We start from the raw sequence: 23,840 nt of genomic DNA, 5'->3' as shown, positions 1-23,840 counted from the left end.
AAGTGGTGTATTGGATTATGAACCCCATCTTATACCCGCAGTTGATATATAACGTTCGAAGGACTATGTATCATTATATAAATGGTTCATTGGCATCATACCAAACTGCGATTTAACTCTTGGTCACAAGATATGCAAGCTGTTTAATATAATGTGCATTTCTGAGATAAAGATAAATTCACTTTGTTTTTGCCGACACTTAAAAGCAATTCATTTCCTCTAACGAATAAGGAACAAAATTTGCAATACTCATAAATGAAATAGGAAATTAATTAATAATTACAATTATGAAATCAACAAGTTACCTAACTTTATTGAACAAATAAATGTAAATTTTCATTTTGTTTGTGTTCACAGAAATATTTCAATTTCAGATGTACAAGAAAAAGAAAAAAACAAAGACGTCACCCCTAAAAGAAGTGAAAAAACAAGGGAATGTTTTGGCATCATCTTGAAGCCTTTCTCAAGAATTGCCATTCCATTTCTTTTGTTTGTCCAGCAGACGAAGAAGAGGGGGCTGCGAAGAAGGAGGATAAGGAGGAGAAAGAGTGAGTGAAGAAAGGAGAACAGAAGAAGGAGAAGGAAAAAGGAAGAGGGAAGGAAGGCAGGCAAAATACCTGGCAGACAGGTGAGTGCAAGTGACCGCGACTCACTCGAGAGACCCAAAAGAAGGTTCAATAGATCGATTGCATATAGATTTATGGGGTCGCAGCTGAATCTCCCAGCAGGTGTCTTCGAAGATTGCTCCTCTTAAGGCTCCGAAAGGACGGGCGTCTGGTATGGTCAAGGAGGCGGGAGTGGGGGCTCTCGTGTGGCGTCCTATAAAAGATCATAGGGCTTCGGGGAAGGAATTGATCCCTTGTGTGGAAGAGATCTAATATAAGAGACAAAAATTGAGGGATATAGATACGGCAGTGTCCGGCTGCTACAGCCATAGAAGAGAAAGGGCTGGCGGGTAATATTGCCATATATATGGGTTGGGCCTGAATCACTTCTTTCCAGGAAGAAGGATTATTTTTGATATTTGGTTCTACTGTTTTCTTTTATAGTGATCGACCACAGTCTACCTATATTTCAGAACTGTTAATATTATATTTAATAAAATCTGTGAGAATGTTTAGGGTATCGATAAGACACCTTTTACGACACACTGAGAGTAATATTTATGTTATAGATTTCCATTAAACATACATGTTAGAATATAAAATTATGATGTTGATATATATATATATATATATATATATATATATATATATATATATATATATATATATATATATATATATATATATATATATATATATATATATATATATATATATATATATATATATATATATAGAGAGAGAGAGAGAGAGAGAGAGAGAGAGAGAGAGAGAGAGAGAGAGAGAGAGATAATCTTCTTAGAGTAGAATCAACGAATAAGAAAAATAGCTCTTTTCACCCATTCATTCTGAACTCGTCTTCTTCGTTTCCGCTTCAAGGATTCCCAGAAATAACTATCAGTTTCATTGTTATTTTTTGCACAAAAATGGTATTACTATTCTTACTTGAGAGCTCTTTAATTACGTTTGAACATTTCGTGTTCAACTTCATAACGCAAGGCTGGAATTGGGTTTCCTCGTGTCGGATTCCTTGTGTTTACGGGATGAGTCATCTACTTTATTAAGTGAACACACTAGCTTGTAAGTAATAAAAACAATTCCTTGAGTTAATCATTCTAGTGTGTAAGAACAGGTGCACACACTCATAAACGTATACTTACACAAAACTACCTCGGTAAATACACACACACACACACACACACAAATACACAAGCATTAAACTCTAATTCAGACGGGCTCACTCCACCTAAAAAAAAAAAAAATACACATTACAAAATCCTTGCTGGAACCTATTGCCAAGAAGAAAGGCTTCATACGTACATACATACATACATACACAAAAGAGAATGACTCTTTACAGATACGCCGAATGAAGTCACAAAGAACTACGGAAAACCGAACGAGGAGAAGCGGTAAACAGCGTTCAATTGCCTTGTTATTGATGCGCCGTTCACTGCTACACCAAAGGGCTTCCGGGAGGAACGTTTGCTTCGACCCAGTTGCAGGAAATTTCTTGGTAATGGTCAGGAAATGATGTTGGTAAGGGGAAATGATCCGTGCATGTATCTCACCCTTTTCTATTGATCGCCCCAGGACCAATTTCGCTGTTTTATGACATCCCAAACGACTTATTTGCTCTGTGTAATAGAGAAGAAAACGAAGGCCCATTTTCTATTTCACATCGTGAACCGTTTTACGACGTTATCCGCAAGTTATCTTCCGTCTGTGTGTATGTGCGTCTTTTCCCGTTAGTCGACAATTTTCTTTAAATAGTTACCTACAGAACTATTAAACTATATGACTAATTGTAGGTTATTTGACATTTATGATGATAAAATCAGATTAAGAAGTTAGAAAAGGCAAAGAAGAGGGAATTTAAACAGTGTCACATCTATACATTCTGTACTAGGAATAAATTTTCGAGAAAATGGGACGAACCCTAACATATGTTACCTAACCATCTGGAAAAATAATTCAAGATTTCACCCAATGTGGCAAAGCCCTGAGATTACAGCGGTAGCCTTTGGCAAATGGCCACAGATTCCAGGACACGAACATTTTGAAGTCTCTCGAATTTTTTAGACCTTTGTTTAACAGGAGACTGAATTTCAGCCGCAAAATATTTCCGCTGGTCTGGGTTCTATATAATCAAAACTTTTCCGCTCCAGGTTAAGTAAATATTACCCTTTAATTATCTTCTCGACTAGATTTGTGATATGGGAGCTTACAAGGCCAGATGGTCATTAAATGTTGAATTTGTAAGAAATATAGCTCAGACCAGCAATCCCTCATGGTTTTATAACATCAGGCATTGTATCAAGATCATTATATCGAAAATAAAAATGCCAAAATACAACATATAATCAGAGGTTAACCTAGATAGCATTCCGGATGGGAGAGAAAATTATAAATACATATTTTTTTTCTCAGAATTGCGTGCGAGCTACTCATTATGGCATCCCCCCCAAAATAGTGAAACTAATTCTCAGATTATTCTCATGCGAAACTGTAATAATGAAAGAAAACTTGAGCCATATTCAACTTGGGAAGAAAATCTGAAATATGTAATTAAAAAAAAAGCTAGGTTATACTTATAACAGTATCACGGACAACCAGTTTTACCTGAATTAACAAACATGACAAACAACAACAATAATAATAATAATAATAATAATAATAATAATAATAATAATAATAATAATAATAATGATAATGTTCTGGCAAATGCAGGGGACCAAGAGAAATTTCTCGTGCTCTATTATTCTTAAACCGTGTAAAATAACTGCACAAAAAAATTGCCTGTTGAAATATAGTAAAACTGACAAAAGCCCAAGTAATTTTATTATATCAATTCATTTATATATGCACAAAGTAATTTTTTTATAGAGTTTATTCATTCGATTATTTTTTTCTTTTTATTTTACAGGTTCACTTTCATTGTGGTTTTTCTGCTCTTCAGTCAAAATTTTCGCGTATTATCTCTTTATCCTCGGATTAATTTGGCACAGTGTTTCTTTGCACACATATATAATAAACCAATTTTCGCAGGCGTTTACTACTAATCCTAAGACCACATTATCCTTATATGGTATTTCTAAAATGTAACAAAAACACAGGTACAATAAGAGAACTCAAAAGAATTGCCTTTACTATAATATCTTGAAATACGAATGACAATGTTTATTCTTATTGTTAGAGGGGAAATACCGTTGCAACATGTACTACAGTTTTAACATAACGCATCGTTTAATATCTAAAAACTCACCCATGAGTTCCAGTAATAGTATGTTGTAATGTACATGTGTAGAAATTCTACGATGGCAGTTGTAATTTCTTAACATCTTCCTACTCCGCAAAGTAAAAGACATAATAAATAACTTGTACAAATTATCAAGTCTTCTTTTAACTTACAGGAAGAGTTTGATGTCAGTTATAAACCTCAAAAATCCACCACAGGGAGACTACAACTTTTAATTAAAGTGGAAGTTTCTGCTACTCTTCACCACTTTTTTATTCAAAGGGAGAAGGAAAGTTCAGTTTATGATGTTATCTAGCGCAAGAAAAGTAAAACAAAAAAATTAACAAGTATCTAGATGCTTAAAAAATTCGTTTTGCCAGAAACACACAAGTGAAGTTGAAAAAAGCTTACAAGACACGTATTGATAAGCCTTTGACATAGAGAGAAAAGTGAAACAGGAATTTGTGAATGAAAAAAAAAATTCTTTTTCATGATACCAGCAAAAGCGTTAGACTTATAAAGAAAAAAATACTTGATTGCTTCATTGCTTCGAACCTTCAGTATTAGAAAACGTTTTGAAATAAGGGTGTATACATACATACATATATATATATATATATATATATATATATATATATATATATATATATATATATATATATATATATATATATATATACGTATATAGATATATATATATATATACGTATATATATATATATATATATATATATATATATATTTATATATATATATATATATATATATATCATATATATATATATATATATATATATATATTATATTTATATAACACATTCATATACATATATATATGACTGAAATATTTTCTGATAAAGCAGAAGAATTAATATAAGGAGCCCATAAAAACGCCAAAATGTAGAAAGATAATGCTATATTTCAGAGACCAACTGTCTCTCTCTTCAGGCCGGTAATGAATGGGAAGAGTTACAGAAAAGCGGTATTTATACCGAGGGATCCAGAGGCCAGCCGTTACGTCACTCCAGTTGACAATTTCTCTTTAATCTTCTTTATCGTTGGTTGGAGGAAGACTTTATCTATAATATCTGAGTCCCAAACTCCTTTCGAGAGGTTTCTACATTTTGGCGTTTTTACGGGCTCCTTATATATATATATATATATATATATATATATATATATATATATATATATATATATATATATATATATATATATTATATATATATATATATATAATTATATATATATATGTGTGTGTGTGTTTGTATATGTATATTATATACATATGTGTGTATATATATGTGTGTGTGTGTGTTTGTGTACATATGTATGTATATATATATATATATATTATATAAATATATATACACACATGCATACATATATACACACATACATGAGAAAGGAAACATGTCTAAGTAGGGTCGTATAAGTAGTTTAACAATAATTTTGTTCATTATTATTATTATTATTATTATTATTATTATTATTATTATTATTATTATTATTATTATTATTATTAACTCGAGAATAATTTAGTAGTATAAAAAAATTATATAACCTTACATTGGAAAGAATGCGGAGTGTCCCCAATATTTTTTTGTGCATCAAGCGATGTACAAAAAACTTAAGTTATAATTATCATCGTCATTGTACTTGTTCTTGCAAGAAAAAATTAAACAAAGTTACATACCATAGCACAAGAAATTCTTTGCTCTGGTAAAATCAAAAGCTCATCAGAAATTTTTGTTTACCATTATTTGTGTGAAACAGCCAGAACATTTACCACTCAAGAAACCGCAATTCCTGGAAATCTGTGTCAGCACTGGGAGAAGCATGTAAAGCTAGCTGCAGAGAGAGAGAGAGAGAGAGAGAGAGAGAAATAAAAACTTTTTTTGGGGGGGCGGTGCGCACCAGATGGAGAAAATTGACGTCTTGAATGGAAGCCTGGCAAACCACTGCATGCATCTCTCTCTCTCTCTCTCTCTCTCTCTCTCTCTCTCTCTCTCTCTCTCTCTCTCAAATAACCAGAAGTGGTGGAGTGATGGCACAGTATTCGGAGCGAAAGGGGTAGGAAAATGTGCAAGAATGTTCTTGGGGTTCTAAATTCAGTCTCTGAAATAAAGCTTTAAAAATCAATGATACCATTTACCGTTACTATATTATATGATGAAGAATGTACAAAGATTGCAAAAGATTACAAAAGTCATCGGGGCTTTTGCAATTGAGAGGTTTTGTTCATTTTGTTTAGATGTTCAGTGGAAATGAGAAAGACAGGGCGACAGAGAAATAGAGAGACAGTCATATGTAGAAAAAGGGTTAAAGTGAATACACACACATACAATATATATAATATATATAGATATATATATACATATATATATATATATATATATATATATATATATATATATATATATATATATATATATATATATATATGTGTGTGTGTGTGTGTGTGTGTGTGTGTGTGTGTGTGTGTGTGTATGCATATGTATTATATATCATGTATGAATTCGCGACTTTAGAACATTATCAAGAAGCATGTCATTAAATAACATACAAATACAAAAGTACGAAATCAGCCACGGAATCCAAAATGCCTAGACGAGGCTCTGCGCTCAATACACTCGTTTTAATCAACTTACATCTTTAAAACGCAGTCATGTTTCTCTTTTATGAGAGAGTCTATTTTAGAATATCTTGTTATTTACTTTTCCCATCCCGGTGGAAGTCGATTATTTCACGAGGCTTATCGCAGGCTTTATCAAATTACGTTTTCTCTCTCTCCCTCTCTCTCTCTCTCTTCGGAGCCTTTTTTTTTTTGTTTTGTTTTCGGCGGATGTGTTTACCCAGAGTTTCTTTTCATTTGTCTCCTTGTTTGCGGGGAAGCTCACAGGCGATAGGCTCGACTCAAATTTTCGCCTCCAAGTTATAAGCCTAACGCTCTCTCTCTCTCTCTCTCTCTCTCTCTCTCTCTCTCTCTCTCTCTCTCTCTCTCTCTCTCTCTGTGTGTTGTTACTTGTGCGTGTCTCTCTGTTTAACCGCATGTCTTCTCTATGAAATGAAAGGACATCAGGATTATTTGCAAACATTTTATTATAGTGTATTCATCTTTGTTGCGCTTCGCAATATATGTGATATCAACTCTACTTCGCCACGTAATACGTACAGCAAAATTTGAAGCATTTTGTCGGACATTTTAATAGAAATAATATTTCCTATTCGAGATTTTTTTGATATTGCATTGTATGTATTGCCTTTAAAATATTTTTGGAGTATGGCCGCAAAATTATTTATCGATTATTTATCGCAAAGGAATTTTGACGGGATTACAGAATCCTAAAACGAGATTAACGACATGGAAAACATATTCATATATCCTTTTAGAAAGATGCCATTACAGTTACAAGCTCTTTGTTAAACCTGGAAAAACATACCTTTCAGTAACAGACTGAAGAACGCATTTGATATTTACACTTTATCGAAAAGGCATAAATGAATAACTTAGTTTGCTGTTCATTCCTTACCTTCAGTACCAAAGTTTAGAATTCTCCCCTGACTATACTGCATCCCATTCCTGTAATCTAATTGCTTCGAAAAGGTGGTCTGCTTTAGCATCCAAATTTGTCCTAACTCTTTGAGCCATCTGCTTTGCTTCGAAAATTCATCGTCTTCCATTCCTATAACCTTCCGTCATTTTAGAAGCGGCCTACCACATGCCGCAAATTTGTCCCTTACTGTCTTCTAATTTTACGTCGAAAATTAGAAACAAAGATGATAAATATAGTAGTTCAAACAAAAAAAAAAAGAAAATTCTTTGTATAATCCAGTTATTATTACCTCTAACTTTCCTTCATCTCTTCTGAAATGAAGACCAAAAAAGAGGATAAAAAAAAAAACATGAGTTTGCTCCCTTTGTGAATACATGATGCCATCCACATTATGGACATTAACCTAATGCATTCAATATAAAAAAAGTCCCCTTCATGGTTGGCGCTTATTTACTTCAACAATATTAGCTCATCATTCCGGTGGGACCTGAATTGCTCTCGGAGATAGACGCCCTGGAAAATTCACAAAAATAAAAAGATAAAAAGAAAAACTAAAGGTTGGAAGGAAGGCTTTACGTCCGTACTCTACCCGATTATAAGCAAAAAGGAAAAAAGTACCACGAATGATTTAACGACTGCCAGGCACAACCTTTCTTGCGTATATTTCATACTAAAAACCGCATTTTTTTTCCTAGCGTTAGGGCATTTTATTATATCTCGTTGTTATTATACTGAAAAGTTATAATAGCTGACTTCTGGAAATAAACGCCAGATCTACCTGTTTGATCATCTTCAGACTATAACGTAGATTCCCTTTTGTATTAATTTTTAAAAGATATAAAACACATTGTTAGTTGGTTGATACTCATTATAAATAATTGGAAATGGAGTTAGTAAGCGAAAGACCAATAATCATTGCATTTTACCTTGACTTCCGTTCGATTTGAATATCTGTCTCTGAAAATATTCTTCCTCTACCTCATTTGTGATTCATGAGATGGGTAAAGTCTTGCTGCCATTATTATTCAAGATTTTGCATCTTTGCCAAAACTAGGAAAACTATGACCTGGAATGAAGGATAACAGAGTAGCATTACCAGGGCATTTCAACATTACTTCACTCATCTATTTTTTTTAAAGTTTTAACTATTCTTAACTTTCATTCCGATGCGCAGTGCTTTGTCATTTACAAGGAATCAGATTTTGCGCAAATTTCTCTATAAGCGTAGTTCTGGAATTAGGACATTTAACAGGTAAGACAACATTTTGAGCTGTGTTACTTTTGAGGATCACGCTGCTCTTTATTTAAGGAATCATAAGCCCAACTGAAATATAATTCTTTGTTAAAAGCTACAAGTAAATACAAATATTACTTTGTGGATCGTTTGCATCTTTAGATATTTATGAGGTAAAAGCACACATTAATAGAGCGTTCAAAAAAACGTGAAACTATGTGTAAAAGAACGTAATTCTTTAACGGGAACAACGATATCCGTAGTCACAAATGCAACGTCGTCCCTGGAAATCAATTCCGTATCTAAGTGGGTTCCCATTACAGTGAAAATTTGGTTAGTACGTTTGCATGCCTTAAGTTTATTTATGTCACAGTAGTTCGTTGTTTTTACTCTTCAATCAATGTAACCCAAACTTTAGAGCGTTCACTTTTCCTTCCAAGAATTTCACTGTTATCATGTCATGCCAGAGCGAATCAAAAGTCAAATGTCACTCAGATTATATTCCTTCGAAAAGGTCACTGCCTCGAGATCGGGTAGGCAAGCTAACATAGCATTTGATAGGTTAGGTTATTTCAGTTAAAAGTGAATCAGATTCCTTCTAGTTACAAACTTTATCCTGTGGAGTCAGTCTGCAGAGCGGCACGGATTTTGAGTATGAAAAACAAAAACACATACATTGCACTTTTGATAAAAGGATTAATAACATCAATGCCATTACAACAATAGTGAGAAGAAGAAGAAGAAGAACAAGAAGACGAAGAAGAAGAAGAAGAAGAAGAAGAAGAAGAAGAAGAAGAAGAAGAAGAAGAAGAAGAAGAAGAAAAGAAGAAGAAGAAAACTGAAAGACTAGAAAACAGAAATCCTAAAAATATATTTATATGCATTGCCTCGATTTCACATTACCTTTTTTGGGGTAACTTTATTGAAAGCCGTCAACAAACCGAAGAAAGGAAGCCATCTATCTTGCCCGTGCCTTCCCTGACCCCATTCAAAAATGCAAGAAAAAAAGAGTCTGACTGCAACTACTGCGAAAAGTGGAACAGCCTCTGATCACTTCACTTCTTGACAGAATGGTCAATAACGCTCTGCGAGTTAGTCAAAAAACTGACCCGGTACCAGTGAGAATATTCCATCACCGAACTGCCTGTCTGTCCGTCAAGTTATTTACGTGTATAGCTTTAGGCAAACACACACGCACACATGTACACACAGACACACTCTCTCTCCCTCTCTCCATATATATACATACATACACACACACACACACACACAGTATATATATATATATATATATATATATATATATATATATATATATATATATATATGTATATATATATATATATATATATATATATATATATATATATATATATATATATATATATATATATACATATATATTGTGTGTGTGCATCTGTAGGAGCGTATGTGTTTGTATGAGGTTACATAAGTACTAAAAAACAAGTAAAGCTATATTTTAAGAAAAACCAAACAAAGTTGTTAATTGCTACCAAAGCTGACAGAGGTAGCCCTCAAAAAAAGTTTTAAATTGAATGCGTATGGGATATTTGCTGGACATTATCTCAGGAAGACTGAAATTCATTATCCCCATTTGTGAAACACAACTGAGGTTGGTGGTTTGTTAATAATACCTTTAAAGAAAGGTCAGTTGTCAGAAGGATGGTGGAATTACCAGAAACAAAAATTAACAAAACTGTGTCTGTGGCTGAATCTCTTAGAAGTTAGAGAATGTTTTTCCGAAGGAAAAGAAATGCCAGTGTAAGACTGACAACTCAGCTTAACACATTTTATCCACATTTTATAGCCATCTGTAAATATGAAAAAAATACTGTATAAAAATAAAATGAAAGTATGTATATATAAAAATTTCGGTTGGGTGTACTGCACAGCAGCCAGTGTTAACAGCCGGGTACATACGACATATCCCGAGAATATTCGAATAAAATATCTTTAAAAAAAGTTTATGAAAACTGGATTGTTTTTCATTAATCCCTTCAAAAAGAAATGTGTTTCTGATAACGAGCAGATAATGTTAGAAGATCTCCGAAATGCCATCTCTCTCTCTCTCTCTCTCTCTCTCTCTCTCTCTCTCTCTCTCTCTCTCTCTCTCTCTCTCTCTCCTTTAAAGTTGTTTTTAATATCAGGCCAAGATTTTGTACAATATTGTAGATTTTATATACCTGTATGAAAATCACTTCATGATGAGTAAAAAAAAAAATAGAATAGTTGGCTAAATTAAACTCTCAAGTACATTCATAGTCTACATAAATTTTCACATGACGACGGTTGGTTCTTCGCGTAAGGACCAAAACGACGAATCTAACCATATACCTGTAAGTTGAGAGTGGATTCTGACTCAAATTTTAATATATCATCCGATCAACCCGCGACTTCTCAATAATAATTCATATTGTTTACTGCTCTTACATTTTCTTTTCCTGGCCTCTGACGTCACTTTGGCAGATTGCACTAGAATGCAGTTTATATTTCAGATCACAGACAAATGCTTACAAAAATCACAATAAAATCAATGTTGCATAAGCAAATGCCTATAAACATTGTGTTATAGTACAGCAATCGTAAAAAGCTAAAGAAACCTTAGGAATACGTACTTGAACTTTAGACGATATATATATACTGAAACAGTATAGAAATAAGAAGAGACGTTACAGAGATGAGATGAGTTCAGAGTTTTTAAAGGTTAGCTTTCAATAAAAAATCGTGATATTTGCCCGCCAAATGCTATAGCAGATCAGACTACCTCTCAAGGATATATCTTGTGCCATCTGATCTTCAGACGAATTTGATGAGATTTCAGCAAGTTTTACCTCTTGCAAGGCTTACATGAACACAAAAAGACACACACACACATATATATATATATATATATATATATATATATATATATATATATATATATATATATATATATATATATATATATATATATATATATATATATATATATATATATATATATTCTACATTCTGCTGAACATTTATCTTCTTGGCTTGTTGCATCAATCTGTGAAAAAATCCTGCTAAGCATATCTTACTGCAAATCTGTGTATCTCTATCCCCTAAAACCAGTAGTTTGAGAGAGAGAGAGAGAGAGAGAGAGAGAGAGAGAGAGAGAGAGAGAGAGAGAGAGAAGTATGGAAGAAAATTACAACAACAAACAATAGCTATTCAGAGATCTAATGGAATTGTCCTGTCATCAAATGAGGGGATATGTGCAGCAGACATTGAAAGCAATGTCAGTAATTATCGCTCTCCCTGTGAGAATTGCAGAAATAGGATTCTCTCTCTCTCTCTCTCTCTCTCTCTCTCTCTCTCTCTCTCTCTCTCTCTCTCTCTCTCTCTCTCTCTCTCTCTCTGCACCTTTTACACTTGTGCATTTCTAGATTGATGATTTTTCAAGTAATTCCACCAAAAAGATCTAAATTAAATAAAGAAAAACAAACTTTCCTTGCCAAATTCATCGTACGGATCCTGGGAACATTTTTTCCTATAATTAACTGATAAATTAACAAAGTAATTGCCACAGAAATTTACCCTAAGAATGTACTTGCCTACAGTGATAAATTCTTCTTTTAGTTGACACTTTTCCTGAGAAGCACACTTCAGTTATTTAAACAAGGAATAGAAAGAAAATTGGATATATGTTTTGATGGCGACTAACTTTCCAGCAAACACCTTTGTATGCACGTTTGAGATTTGTTATATAATTTCTATTTTTTCTGATATATGAAATTATCTACCATACTGGTAGATCCTACCACGTATCATATAACTAGAATGGTGCTGAACGGAATTGCGTGTTAAGTATCTTCCTCTCTGCCTTGTGCTTTCAGCTTTCACTTTCCATGTTTGGATCACTCCACGGAATCGTGTCTGTGCTTCAGCAAATAAAGGGTTAGCGAACTCGACGGTATGGATTTTCATCACCAAGGTCTGAGTCCACTTGATACGAAGACTCGTATTATGGATCGTCAGCGTATCGACCCTTCATACCTTACTAGTAGCTTTCGTGCCATTGATTCGTGACGTGCTCCTGCGGTTTGATGTATTAGGGCCGCGTACGTCATCACACCTAAAACGCCTCGGCAGCGACAGATGTCACTAATTTTCGGGGTGAGTAATAGGTCTCGAAGTGATGATTTAACGAAGGAGATTGATGGCGTGAGACGCACCGCAAGATATTCTGGCAGTAAGGTGCTGCTTCTTATGGGAATTCGATGAAGGATTGTGTTAGGGTCTATTTCTTTTTCTTTAAGATTTAATTATGGAAAACTTGTGGATTACACACACACACACATATGTGTGTATATATATATATATATATATATATATATATATATATATATATATATATATATATATATATATATATATATATATATATATATATTTATATATATATATATATATATATATATATATATATATATATATGTTTATATATATGTTTGTGTGCGTGTGTATATATGTGTATTTAGCTCTATTTCTATTCATCTATCTTTCTACAAACACACATATATACGCATACATAAAGTCTATTATATATATATATATATATATATATATATATATATATATATATATATATATATATATATATATATATATAAAAACATTCATACGAAACAACTTCCAAATCTGTGTTCGTGTGGACCACAGAAACACGTGGGCATGAAGTGTGCGCGTATGAATATATTTTCATATGTAATATACCCATATAGGTCCCTCCATCTTTTCTTTCCCGCTCACCAAACACCTCTGCTTTCGGACAAATATTGGCTTCAAGAGCGGTGACAGCCTCATAGATCCCAAACTCAGATAAGGCCAAACAGCGATGACAGTCACAATGACGCAACAAATATGCAACAGCTACGCACAATGAAGACAACGAAGGAGTAGCAACTCATAGTTGCTCTGTCAATTATTAAGGTCAGGCCTTCGCTCTCTCCCGAACTGGGGGCTTGGAAAGGCAAATGGGAAACATTCGTGGAAAATATACGAATTCTGTTCTTTTTTTTTCTGAGGGTGTAAGACATCCATCCATACATATACATCGGCTATGTTATCACAATCCTATTTACATGCTTCCAAAAATGAATATATGATAACGGGCAGCAAGACAAAAGGGTGCCAAAGCCGTGAGCCTCAGTGCACGAATAGCTTGACGTGATAGTAATCTGATATAACACGAAATGGATCACAGCAATACAAGCGATGGAAATTCGACAGAACTTCTTATTTTTTTTTTATTTTAATTTTCATAATTCGTACAGGAAACTATTACACGTAGTTAAAAAGAAAATTTAATTTTGCAATGCTGCCAATTGTAAGAAACAATTTTTTTCATTGTAAACTATACTTTGGTGTTTCATATATATCTGTGTATATTTTCCTGGCCCAAAAAATATTTAATTTGTTAACTAACCTCCATAATTATGGCAACTAAATTACCTAGGTCCTTTACTAATACATGACAATAATAACTGCCACAATTGTCCTCTGCTTACTGAATAAAAGGTAAACCTGAGTAAAAATCCGCAGTATGAATGCCTTCCTATATCTACACAAAAGATTCGTCAACAACATATTGATTTCATGTAAACACAGCTAGTCAGTTTATTTTCCTCAAAATAAGGTCTTTTTCTTGCCTAGGACTTCTGCAACACTGGTTACTACAGAGTTCAATCATCTTATTCTTGTTACTCCTTCCGTTCTCAATCGTTTAACTATCACAATTCCTTATTGTAATCACGAATAATTTTCCCGTTATACATACAAACACATATATATGTGTTGTATAAATAACTGAATATATATATATATATATATATATATATATATATATATATATATATATATATATATATATATATATATATATATATATGTGTGTGTGTGTGTGTGTGTGTGTGCGTGCGTGTGTTTGTGTGTGTTTATGTGAATTCAGGTCCCATTTGTCTTCACACCCTATTTTACATTACTACTTCAATTTAATCTTCTCTATAAAGAAAAATCTCTCTTCATTTCCATCCCCCAAAAGTTCCAAGAGACCTGGAGAGCGACCTGGCGACTGAAGACGCCAAAGTCCCTTTTTGGACATCTTCAACAGTGGGCTGACGTGAACTAATATTTGTCAGTGACCGCTAGTAGGGATTCGCTCTCTCTCTCTCTCTCTCTCTCTCTCTCTCTCTCTCTCTCTCTCTCTCTCTCTCTCTCTCTCTCTCACTAAAAACGATTTGTCTTCCTCATTCGCTATATTATCAAGCTTTCGTAGTTGCGAATGATTCATATATTTTTCCTTTGTTTTATAAAGGTGTTACTGTTTTGGGTACGGTCGCAAGTAATAGTCATTTTAGTATCGATTATTCATTGTACATATGTAGGCCTACATTACTCGACACAGGAAGAACATGTCACACACAACGTACCAAAATTATACGAGGAAAAAAATGTCATTTGTATTCGATAGAGTTCAGTGATTCCATCATCTTTCCCTTTCCTAATGCCGCTTCTATCGCCGTAACTTATTATTTCGAATGTTTATGGGACCGTCTCTTGCATGTTAAAGAAAGTCATTCAGGACTGCCACAATCCATATTAGAAATGGAGTTTTGTTTTTAGAAATCCTCAGTAGCTTTCGATTGCAGAATAAAAAAATGAATCCAGTGCTGCAAAAGTGCGTGCGTGTGTGTGTGTATATATATGTATATATATATATATATATATATATATATATATATATATATATATATATATATATATATATATATATATATATATATATATATATATATATATATATATATATACGAAGGGATGTAAGTCTACACAGGAAATTCGAGAAAATTCTAATCCTGAACTATTTCAAGTATCGTGAAGCAAAGACCACTACAGAACACACCCTCCCTATCTATCTCTCTCTCTCTCTCTCTCACTCACCATTGAGTTTTGACAGATATTAATTGAAATATTATCCTCATTTATTAACACAGTCATGTGTTTGGGAGGCGATTCTACAGATACTCTAACCCCTTCTCGTTTATAAGCACCAAGATCTGTTTCAACATAAATAAAATGAGTTAAAGTCATATTAAAATCATGTTTGCTATCTTCCTAAAACCAGGGTAAATAAAACGACTTAAGATTATATTAAAATCATTTTCGTCATCTTCCTGAAATCACGGCGAAAGATTCACTTCTTTTCATGCCTGCCAGGAAAAACGACCGTTTCCGGTTGACAGTCAAATAAATTCTTCCATGAAATTCATTAAACAGGTACATACTGAGGTCTTTTCCTAATGGCATTTAATCTAATTAGAATTCTCGAAGGCAGGCAGGGCCGGCTCGCTTTCATTGGCGGAAAAGCAATTTCAGTCAGCATTTCTCCGGTGCTTTATCTGTCTCTTTTTTTATTTGTATCTTATTTGTTTGGCAATGTTTTCTCTGGTTTTCTCTCACACAAAAATGAAGTAGATGACTGTAGATTAAATGGAGATCATTTTATCAAAACTTAAGCAGTCTTCAACCTTGACTGAGGTATGCATCTAGTATCATCCGTTTGTACATGACATTATTTGACTGACGTCTTCAATTATGCCAACACTTCCTCATATGTCAAGTACTGTCAATTATCTCTTCATTTTAAAGTGCGTTCTGTGAGGAATTCATCTCCCATCTTCCAACAACATATCTGTATTATTTGTGAATTTCAGAAGTTTTTCGTAAATCTGGAAGGTATTTAAGAATATAAGAAATGTCCTTTTTTTTTACCAGAGTTGGTAACCAATGCCTCGCCATGAAAACTCATGTATACTGACTCTCGCTGTCTCTGTATCTATCTATTAACACACACACACATGCATGCATGTATGTATATATATATATATATATATATATATATATATATATATATATATATATATATATATATATATATATATATATATATATATATATATATATATATATATATATGTATATATATATATATATATATATTATATATATATATATATATATATATATATATATATATATATATGTTATATATATATATATATATATATATATATATATATATATATATATATATATATATATATATATATATATATTGATAGACAGATCCAGAGACAAAGAGACATTGAGAGACATTATATATGAGATTTCAAGAAGAGGTATTGGTTACCAACCCTCATAAAAAAGCACATATTTTATGTTTGTGTGTGTGTGCTTTGGTGTGTGTGTGTATAGAATCAATATTCTCTGCAAAAATTGTTTTATAAATCCCTTTTCTTGCAGGTACAATCTAGAAAAAAAAAAACTAATGTCGCACAGGATATGTGCCTTTCATTTCCCCTGTTATTAGTGTAGTTATCGTTATTATTGTCTCCTTTGTGAACACATCTGCTAACAAACCATTCACAAGACCTGTTTCCTCCTAGTAAGTGCAGACTAGGCAGCCAAGGCAATTAATGAGAACTGGCAAAAATATGTGTTTGTGTTTACTTCGTATCAGCGCGTTGCGCCTAATCCAGCTGTAATTGGAATTCCAGAACACGCTATATTCCAAGATTTGATTTATTATTTAAAGAGAAATCGTAGCTGGTTTATAAGATAATGCATTTTGGCTTCTCCGTTTCTTAAGTAGTCATATAAAACAATTTATACACCAAATCCTTTGACTTTTTAAAATGCTTTTCAAGTAAATATCCGTGATTTATTTCTGCACAAATGGAATTATTCTTTCTTTTTAGGCAAGGCGCAATAAATATCTCGGCTAACGAACAGAAACACAATAAACCTTATAAGCCCAAAATGACTTTCATCAGACAGACAGAGAGAGAGAGAGAGCTGTAGAACAGAAAGGCCACATATATCAACAGAGAAACCAACAAACGCATGCACACGCGCAGCATCTGGCCCACTTCTGTACCACCCTTCCAAATACATCGACTAAGTCCTGGGCCACCACTCAGTACATGGCTAAAGGTTAGCTTACCATTACACACACAATGCTTCCCCACGATCAATATACGCGTAGTGGACTGGGTGCTTTGTTAGTCGAGCTGGTTTCTTTTGCTTTGGGGCTTTGACAAAGAACATTACACTGTTGATGTTGCCGGTTCCCGCAGAGTTCATTATCTCTGGGTTACTGTTGTGGACTTAGATGTTCTTCTATTTTTGTAAAATTATGTTCCCCTTCAAAAGTTTCAAGGTCTTATTCGTCCCCATTTTACACGAGACAGCCTCTGTGGGAATTATATCCTTAAGGCAATGTTAAGCTGGTGTTTATGGCCGATTTTATTTGGTATATACAAATGGGAAAACAAGCACGTTAAAAGAAGAAGAACCTTCAGTTGGGTGCTTCGCAAATATTACGATTTTTGTCCTACAATTCCCAAAAATTCATTACTAAATTATATATAACCAAGTTACTGAATATTTACGAAATAAGAATTAATACCCAAAATGTCTCTGATCAAGAAATTAGCCATTGATAATGATTAAATTAAAATATTTAACAATTACAGTGCAAACGTCAGTAAATTTGACTAATATCGATGTAAATGACACCTCTGTTTTATTAGCTAATAACTAGACTTAACCTATTTTCTGAACGGAATATTGTAATCTATAATATTCTCTTCGTGAAAACAGGATCAGTTTAGTTCCTTGGTAATAATACAGAGGTGTCATCTACATGGATATTAGTCACCACACTGATATTTGCTCTTTGTACTAAAATATTACTCACACAGATAGAAATCTATCAAGTCCAATTACGACAGATTGAATGAAACAAGGGAATTTCAGTAGAGATTTTTTCATGAGTTTAAACATTAAAATACTTTAATCTTTATTAACATTAACTCATCATCTGAGTGCTATCTCAGTGACTCCACCACACACACATATATATATATATATATATATATATATATATATATATATATATATATATATATATATATATATATATATATATATATATATACATATATATATATATATATATATATATATATATATATATATATATATATATATATATGTGTGTGTGTGTGTGTGTGTGTGCATGTATGTATATGAAATTTTTATCACGCCATGATTTATGTACAATAATGAAGCTACAAATGTCGTGTGTGTGTTTGCATATTTTTGTGTTTCCGCGTAAGTATGTGCATGTATCTGTAAAAGAAACAAATTAGCGTACAGTTGCTAGCAAATAAATAATGAGAATGAATGACGAATACTCTACAAAAAGATTAATTATTGTAACGAAAAAGTGATCTCTTAACGTCTTTTCCATCTGAGGTCAGTCCATAGTATTTCAGTACGCCAATCCAATAGAGATTGGAGGAAAACTAAAACACACACACACACACACACACACACACACACATATATATATATATATATATATATATATATATATATATATATATATATATATATATATATATATTATATATATATATTAGACCAACCAGGCACTGCCAGGGAAAACTCTGAATGACAACCTATAAACTCTCTCTCTCTCTCTCTAACACCCCCCCCTCTCTCTCTCTCTCTCTCCTTCACTCTTTTTGCTAACACCCCCTAACACCTCTCTCTCTCTCTCCTCTCTCTCTCTCTCTCTCTCTCTCTCTCTCTCTCTCTCTCTTTCCAGTTAAGATAGTTGCTTCAGTTACATTACCCAGCATTTTTAATATTTTATATTTCACCACTTCTCACCCTCCATTCCTATCAGGGATGAACTTGGATTTAAAGGGCATCGGGAGTGTCACTATTCATCTCAGCGACCTTGAAAACTATGGATTTGACACTAATATATGCCGTCTTGGGTTATTTTTACATGTCACCCCCTTCCCACCCACCCCCCTTTGGTGCCAGTGATGTCTTACCCCCCCACAGTATTCTTTTCCAGATAGTAAGACATAAGTATAACGAAATTAAGTAAGATAAACCCGTAAAGTTTATTTAGTTACTAAGTCTACAGTCAGAACCAGCTCCAATCCCCCTTTGGGGCCCTTTGGTGCTACAGATGTCATATGTATACCAAGTTTGGATGAAATTGCTCAATGCGTTTCAGAGTTATACTGGAAACATACACACATGCATACATACATACATACAGTACTTACATCCATTTTTATATATATATATATATTTATATATTTATATATATATATATATATATATATATATATATATATATATATATATATATATATATAATTTTATTATTTCAATAAATACGGGAAACGGCGAGGAGATGAACCAATAACTCAATGTTTCTTGTTAGTCACCTCGAAGGTCAGCGGCACCATTTCATCAGCCGTGTAAGAAATCGAGTCAGTGGTCGACAATTTGTTTTAGAAATGGGATAATGAGATAGACTTTAGACTTCAAAAGCAAAAAAGTTATGCAACCATCAATGAGTGTCGTGGGTAAATATACAGACGTCGGGGAAGTTTGGACGTCAATAAGTTACATAAGCAAAACAAGAGGATTCAAGCACGCTCTTATACTGATGCTCTCCACTGACGGCTTTAATTGATTATTTATCGTGATTTTTCCTTTTTTTCAGGTGGGATTGGAGGGATAACTAGTGACTGGTTTAATCGTCCCCTACTGAACTATATAATTTCATCAAAACATCAATATTCCAATACTTCTGTAAAATTTTGATGAAAAAAAATTTCTTTAGTTTGAAACAGATATAGTTACGTGACTTTTCATTCATTTCTTAGAAAAACAAAATTTACCAATTTTATATTTGTTAATAGCCGGAATGTTTAGTTTCATCTATTATTCTTCTAAATTTGAATTGATCAGCGATTTCAGCATTATATAGTGACATTTCACTTCCATAATCACGGAAAATGTAAGTTAAGTATAGATTAGTTTTACCAGACCACTGAGCTGATTAACAGCTCTCCTAGGGCTGGCCCGAAGGATTAGACTTATTTTACGTGGCTAAGAACCAATTGGTTACTTAGCAACGAGACCTACAGCTTATTGTGGAATCCGAACCACATTATAGCGAGAAATGAATTTCTATCAGCAGAAATAAATTCCTCTAACTCTTCATCAGCCGGCCGGGGAATTGAACTCCGGCCCATCGAGTGACAGTCCGCAGCTTTACCGACTCACCCAACGAAGAGCTGGAAACTAAATATCTAATAGTAAATAAAAGTACAGGAAATCGCTTGTACACGAACAGATCTTATTAAAATAAAAGCCAATCGAGAACAGAACCATTCTTAATATTGCTCATTAAAACTCTGGACACCTGTGAACAATGTGTAGCTAATGAGAAAAATGAAAACTAACCCTCCACCAGAAGCTATAAATTATGCTTCGCCTTGGGTATACAAACAAACCTCGCAGAGTTTTCTGCTCGGGTATCTTCTTAGCCTTTATCGACTTCTATCCGCGATAATAAAATGGCCTTTTTGCAGAGCAAACAATAGTCATCCTCCAGCACCTTCATGCCAGCTAATTTGCCTTCGCACTCAGTGTGGGGCCGAAGGCATTCAAACCCTTTCCGGAAAATAAATGACTCTCCTTTTATCTGCATCCCTTTAGAGCATTCTTTCAATCGGATTTAATTAATTTACTGAAGTCCCTTCGTGGCCGTTATGAAAAAAAAACGTTATGCAGCATTTTGTGGCAATCTATTGCAGTTTATTTGGCAGGAAAATATGGTAAGGTCTTGAAATTAATACAGGCACATATATACACAGGCAGGCATATATATATATATATATATATATATATATATATATATATATATATATATATATATATATATATATATATATATATATATAATATATGTGTGTGTGTGTGTGTGTATGTATGTATGTATACATACACATTATATATATATATACATATATATATATGTATATATATTATATCTACGCATGCATACGTACATATATGCGTATATACATACATACATACATACATACACACATACAACCGCAGTAACCATTGAACCATATGATTATAAGTCATGAAGAGAGACCTGCCTTTTCTATAATTATTTATAGCAAGGAAGATTCCACTGAAGTTGTCACCCTATATATAATAAACTCATTCATTTCATATCTGCCCTTAACGAGGTGAGATGTAGCTCTGTCATTGCATCATTCGTACGGTAATATATATTCAGAAAAAGACTAAGAAATAAAAAAGAGAAAAACAATGAGTCAGTCACGTTCAATGAAGAGACAATAAAGCTTGTCGAACTGCAACGTAACTGAGACTAGTTTTTTCGCTTCATTTTTCGCATCTAATCGAATTCTCATATTCTCCTTATTATTCGACAGAGAAAGCCATCTTGAATTTCATAACACTGTCCTCCTCTGTTAGAACTGATAATGGATTTAACATTTGTACGTTGGCGATAGAAATATCTTCGAAGTTATATCGCTTTTTCACATCTACTACAACTAAATTTTATTAATCAGAAAGAGAATGAGCTAGAGAAAGAACAATTCTAAAATGTGGTTAGGGTTATATCTCACGTAAATAGAACTTTGAAAATGAAAATGGAATGGGGTATTAAACGTATTATTTGGCTTGTATTTTTCAGGAAGAATATGTAATATGCTGATAGCAAAGATATAAACAGTCCAGAGTTACTAGTATTATGCATAGTTTCTAGTCAAGAAAACCATTGATTTTTGGCAAAAAAAAGCAGTCATAAATTCGTATTTACCAAGTTGTATGAATGGCCCAGTCAGAACATTTCTTGATTTATAGCAACAAATTTGCAATATAATATTGACTGAGGGCACGGAAGCTTATAATACAGTTCTAGTTGCGTTTATCATTTTAGACCAAATACAACCCCCCCCTCTATCTCTCTCTCTCTCTCTCTCTGTATGAACATATCTTACAATATATTAGTAGACCCATGGCACTGCCTTTAGATATACAGCGTTTAACTGAAATTAACAAACAGAAACCCTTTATAGTCAATTGGAAAGAGTTTCAGGTCATTACGGGAAAGCTGTCTTCCTCTGCCTCGACGGCTTTAATTAAGTGTCCCTTGATTAAGGTCATTGTATGGAAAGTTCACGGCGAATATTACCCGATTTCTCGCTTATTGAAGGCGTGGGTCCGTAGGCCAACAGCTGTCAATATCACTTGAAGCAGCGAGAAGGGGCAATCTAGCGCTCTTTGAGATTTAAAATTAATTTCAGTATCACTGGCGGGCAATCAAGATGAAATTCATGTGACAGCGGTCAGGAAGGAGATCGGTTGAGATTATCGACCTGTCAGTGAAAAAGGGTCTTATTTGGGATTCAGTCTCCAATCTGTCTGCATTCGTGGCAATTTAAACAGTGATTGCTACGTCATATATAATGGCAATATGATCTGCTTTATACAGCTTTTTTTAATTAACACGCCAACTTAAACACACAGACACACACACACACACACACACACACACACACACACACACACACACACACACACATATATATATATATATATATATATATATATATATATATATATATATATATATATATATATAATCAACACAGAAATAAATTTCTGACTCACATCAAGATCGAACCCAGGTCTTTCAATTGAAAGGCAAGGGCGCTGCCCACTAGGCCATACAAGTCATAAAAGAAGTTGGAACCTGAGAGCAACTGCACCCAAGGAATTACCTAGGCAAGCTAACTGCTCTCAGGTTCCAACTTCTTTTATGACTTGTATGGCCTAGTGGGTATGCCTTGTACCCTTTCTAATATATATATATATATATATATATATATATATATATATATATATATATATATATATATATATATATATAATATATCTGTGTTTTTACCCATAATTTCAAGCAGGTCCAGAATACAGTGACATACCCTCCGCATGTTCGGAGGTTTTGTGTGCCAACGGAACATAACAACGTCTTTGGAAATACATAGACAAACCGGATTAGCTCATATATATCCGTTAGTTACGACGTTGACCGTTTCCACGTCAACAGACGTTTTTAGAAGATGCTGAATTATAAAAGTGAGCTCGAATGATCAAATAATTGTCCAGTTATCAAACTACAGTACTACCTCTTGCTTTCATTTTGCAGGAAAGAAATATAAAACTAGAAAGTTTTCATTTTG

The 23,840-nt window shown here is 33.4% G+C and overlaps 1 protein-coding gene across 10 annotated transcripts in view; it reads right to left on the bottom strand.

The window, feature by feature from the left end:
• GABA-B-R2 (gamma-aminobutyric acid type B receptor subunit 2) overlaps positions 1–23,840 on the bottom strand; it is a 366,199-nt gene that overhangs the window by 145,442 nt on the left and 196,917 nt on the right. The window lies entirely within an intron of this gene.

The sequence above is a fragment of the Macrobrachium rosenbergii genome, chromosome 44, assembly GCF_040412425.1.
Source record: "Macrobrachium rosenbergii isolate ZJJX-2024 chromosome 44, ASM4041242v1, whole genome shotgun sequence".
NCBI lineage: Eukaryota > Metazoa > Arthropoda > Malacostraca > Decapoda > Palaemonidae > Macrobrachium > Macrobrachium rosenbergii.
Note: the sequence above shows the minus strand (reverse complement) of the source record. Positions and strands in the feature narration are given on the sequence as shown.